General features: G+C 52.9%; 1 long non-coding RNA gene across 1 annotated transcript; it reads right to left on the bottom strand.

Moving 5' to 3' along the window:
* Positions 1–754: 754 nt before the first annotated feature.
* LOC133212280 (uncharacterized) lies at positions 755–4080 on the bottom strand. Its single transcript, XR_009725444.1, has 2 exons — positions 3834–4080; positions 755–1621 (listed from the first exon to the last, which is right to left on the bottom strand). It is a non-coding gene; the product is annotated as an uncharacterized LOC133212280 (long non-coding RNA).
* Between the last annotated feature and the right edge of the window lie 540 nt (positions 4081–4620).

The following is a 4620-nucleotide window of genomic DNA, read 5'->3' on the forward strand; positions in this document are numbered from 1 at the left end:
CCTGCCACGGGCAGGAACATCTTTCTCTAGAGCAGGGTGCTTCAAGCCCTGTCCAACCTGGCCTTGAGCACTGCCAGGGATGGGGCAGCCACAACCTCAGTGTGATTCCACAGAGCCAGCTGGGCTCCTGCTGGTGCCCCAGGCATCAGCAGAGCTGGACACAGCAGCAGCTTTCATTTCCATAAAGAATGGGGCTGAATTAGGAGGCAGGGAGAGCCCAGCGTTGCTTTCAGACAGTGATTAATCATGGGGACAGGGTGCCAGGGAAGCTGTGGATCCATCTTAGCTAATTTCAGACATTTAGAAACTGAAGGTCTAAATCTCAGTTAGCCCTCTCTGCTCCCTCTAGGCTGGGCAGAGAGAAATGGTCACATCCAGAAGGTGAGACTCTGCAGAGCAAAGCCAAGTCAGAGCCAATTTGCATTGCAAGGTTTATGAGCTTAGTGCCAGGGGCAGGAGGTGGGATGCTCAGTGGCAAAGAGGGGCAGGGTGGAGATGCAGTGGGATAGACGGGGTGAGGAGGAGGAAGCTGGGTACCATGGGGACTACACAAAGTCCAATGGCCACATGGCTGTGAGCCCTCTGGATCCACTCATCCCTGGAGGCATACAGGATGCTGACCCTGGTCTGACACATCTGAGCACAGTGATGCCCTGGGCTGGCTGGGAGCACCGTGCCCACGCTGCTCTGCACTGAATCAGCCTGACAACAGCCGGAGGAGCAACACACTCCAACACCATGCTTTAAATGCCCATAAATTTAGAAACGGAGCCAGAGCTCTTTAATCTTGGTTCAGTTTTTCATTCGTAACGAGATAACAAAGGAAGCCAAGCATGAGCTCAAGCCATGAATTATTTAGGGAGGGCACATCCATCTCTGGTGGTTTGGGCTTTGCTCTGCCATCCTGGGGTGTATTGGGTGAGCTTCAGTTGGCCAAGGGCCATCTGGATGTAGGATTCCTCATCAGGGATGTGATGTCCTGTAGGCACTGAAGAGGTTTATTCCAGCCCTGATGGACATGGGAAGGTACAGAAAGGTCCCAGGCTCTGTCCTAAGTCTGTGGTCTCCAGGATGGCTGTGAGGTCTCATGCAGCACTAGCCCCTTTCAGCGTTGTCCTCTGCATGGGGCACAAAAGGCAGGGATTTTTCCTCTGGAAAAGGGTGGATATGACACACACATCCCCAGAAAGAAGGATATTTAGCAAATGCTTGCTTTAATGTAGAGAAGAGGAAGCTCCCCTAAAGCAGGGGAAAACCAGCAAATCAAGGACTCACAGCAAGATATCTCTGCATGAGCTGTCCCATGAGCAGGACCAAGACCTTGTGATGTGCAGGAACGAGGGAGCCCAGGGTCTCCTGCCTGGTTTTGGGGTTGGAGCCCTCCATCCACACTGCATCCTGGCCCGAGGCAGGGCACAGCTCTGTGGAGGATGCTGTGCCAAAGCACCAGGGTAGGGGAGCTGAAGAGGGAAGCTTTTTCACCCCGCTCCAGAGCACGGTGAGAAGGATGGAGGCTCCCGAGCAGCCTGGAGCACCAATTTCACGGAAATCCATTTATCTCTGCTTCCTGCAAGCCTCCCGACATGAATAAATGATGATTGCAGAAGTGATGAACCTGCCCCTGTTTAGGTGTGAAATGAATGTTTACAGGCATAGAATAAATCAAGTATCCCACGGGCGAGCAGCGGGATATTAAACCAAACACCTCTGTGTGCTTAGCACTCACTGTTAGAGGCCAAGGGTTTGAAGCCTGGCCAGGTATCTCCATTAGCCCCAGTGTGACAGGCGCTGAGCACCGGGTACCTGGTGCAGGAAAGGCTGAGAGATCTCCAAGGACAGGAGGGAGCCAACAGCTCTCGGATGAGCATCTTGCCTCCTGCCTTCTCCACCTTCCCCCTCTGTCTCCCTGCATACCTCTCTCCCTGCTCCAATCTGCACAGGCTCTAAGAAGTCAGGAATACAATGCAAATTCGTGAAGGATTGGCAAGCGATCGCGTGTGTGCTGGTTGCCTGTCAGCATGCAGAGTACTTCTAATCTTGTCACATAAATAATACGATTATGTAAAATATCAAACAGTTGGAATAAACTTGAAAGTCACAATGTTCTAGTCACAGACTTAATGGGGGGGGAGGGGGACACCAAAACAAATAAGTAAAATCCCTTTTTATTCTGCAGTATGGAGGGGGAATGGCTCCAAAAGCAACTGGAGCCTCCCAGGGGATGAGGAGGTGGGAATTGGATGGGGAGACAGAACTGCTCCTTAAGGAGACTGGGACCCCAGCAGGACTGATGGAGAGCAGAGACAGCAGAGCTGTAGGGTCAGGAGCCTCCCCCAGGGTCACCCAGGGCTTTGGTGTCCCCTGCACAGTGATTTCTGCCACCCCCAGAAACCTGCTGTAGCGGTGCTGCTGGTGTGGGACACCCCTTTTAACCATGGGCATTATCCAACTTAGAGGAAAACAATGATCCCAAAGCCCCCTGAGCCAGCTGTCTGCACTGGAATCATGGAATCTTTGCATGGTTTGGGTTGGAAGGGACCTTAAAGCTCATCCAGTTCCTTCCCCTAGAGCAGCTTGCTCCAAGCCCCATCCAACCTGGCCTGTAAGCTGTGTTAGTGCACACGAGGGGTCTGAGCTTGCACAGTCAGGGCTGTGTATGGAGGAAGAAGGGAGCGTTTTGTTTTCCATCTCAATCAGCCTGGTCTCTTTAGCGAGCTCTAACAAAGGGACAGTGGCTTTTCATGATGCTCTTGATCTCGGGGCCAGTAGCAAAATCCTCCCGGCGGGTCCCTGGGCACCGTTTCCTCCTCTCTCATCCTGTAGCGATGCTGGGAACACTGCAGGCGGTACAAATAGAGGGCAGCATTAGCGATGCGGAGTGATGCAGAGCCAAGATGGGAATCGTGCTCCAGGAGCACGCAGCCCTCCCTGCCTCCTGCCTCTGCACAGCATCCTGGTCCTGCAGCCAGAACGGGCTGGGTGCTGGGGGACAGGCCAAGGGGAATGGATTGAACCTGCCCGAGGGGAGACTGAGCTGAGCTCTTAGGCAGAAGCTCTTCCCTGTGAGGGTGCTGAGGCGCTGGCACAGGGTGCCCAGAGAAGCTGTGGCTGCCCCATCCCTGGCAGTGCTCAAGGCCAGGTTGGAAGGGGCTTGGAGCAAGCTGCTCCAGTGGAAGGGGTCCCTGGATGGAACTGGATGCGCTTTAAGGTCCCTTCCAACCCAAACCAATCCATGATTCTATGATATCTTTGTAGGACAGACTGAGCCCAGTTTCTAAGGACATTTTCTACCTATAAGTGTTGGCTGCCCCGCTTTCCTGGTCTGGAGTAGGCTGAGACCTGCCAGCTCATTGCAGGCACCACAGAGCAGGGACCCAGCACAGGGAATTGCACACCACCCCCAGACAAGCCTCCTCGGATCATTGCTCCCAGCCTTGGCTTTGCTCCCGTATTAATTCCTGGAGGGAAACCCCTCTCATTGCCAGATAACTGCACCTGATGCCCGCCTCTTGCCACTGTTGCCACAGCGCCTGAGGGACCCTGGCTGGGGAGCAGCTGCCTGCTCCATGTGTGCTCCTCTCCTCCCAGCTCCCGCTCCTGGTCCACCTCCCAGACTGGGGCACTAGGGAAAGAAGCCAAAGCCCTGCCGGGACAGCAGTGTGCCCTCCTTGCTCCCAGCATCTCTCCTTTACCTCCACCAGTTGCACCCCAAACCAGACTGGCAGCACCATGGTAGGGAGCTGAGTCACTGTCCCCCAATCCCTGCGGTCACATCAACCCCAAATACCCCCTTCCAAGGCTCAAAACGTCTTTGAATGACAAAACTCCCTTACTTTGGTGACTCCTCATCTCCTGTCCCACCTGTCTCCCTCCTGCAGGTTGTTCGGGACTTCCAATGGAGACTGGAGATTAGGAATAACAGATCCAGATTGGACTCCAGCACCGAGATATTGCTGTTATCCAAACCCAGGAATTTCTCTTTCTGAGCAGGAAAGAGTATCTTCCCAGCACTGCCTCCCCACACACATTATGAAGAGATACAGCTCGGTAAATCTCATCTTAGCCAAGGGCATTACCCCATGCCAGTTAGCACTAGATCAAACCCAGGTTTATTCAGCCTCCCACTAATCCCTTTGCAACAAGAACCACCTGCAGTCTGGAGCCCAGGATTTAGCGGGGATCAGTGTGCAGGTGTCTCTGATTTGATCATCCCTTTGGAAACGGATGTGCTCTGCAGCCCAAGTGAAAAGCAGCCTGCGGAGGGGAAGCAGTGATGGGGAGTGAAGTGGGAGAGAAAACATGTCTGCAGGGATGGAGAGAGCAACAAAGTGGAGTCTGGTGGGTTGTCCCCCCCAAAAAAACACACTTTTGTGAGGCCAAAAAGCATTGGAAAGAGATGGGGGGAAAGAAAGGGAAAAATACCTTATTCTCAAGAATTCTCCAGTACTTAAAAGCTTGAGACCCGCAGGGGAAGCTAATAAATTTTAAATAGTTTGGAGAGTTGAGACCAGCAGTTTAACTTTGTGAGGCTGCTGAGTTGTTTTCCAAGTGTATTTAATGAAACCCTTCATTATGTTCAGATAATTATGATCTCTGTGATTCTGCTGCTGTTGGAGTTCA

This window comes from Neopsephotus bourkii, unplaced genomic scaffold (genome assembly GCF_033783945.1).
Source record: "Neopsephotus bourkii isolate Nb327-2 ecotype Australia unplaced genomic scaffold, CSIRO-AGI_Nbou_v1 NB_70, whole genome shotgun sequence".
Lineage (NCBI taxonomy): Eukaryota > Metazoa > Chordata > Aves > Psittaciformes > Psittacidae > Neopsephotus > Neopsephotus bourkii.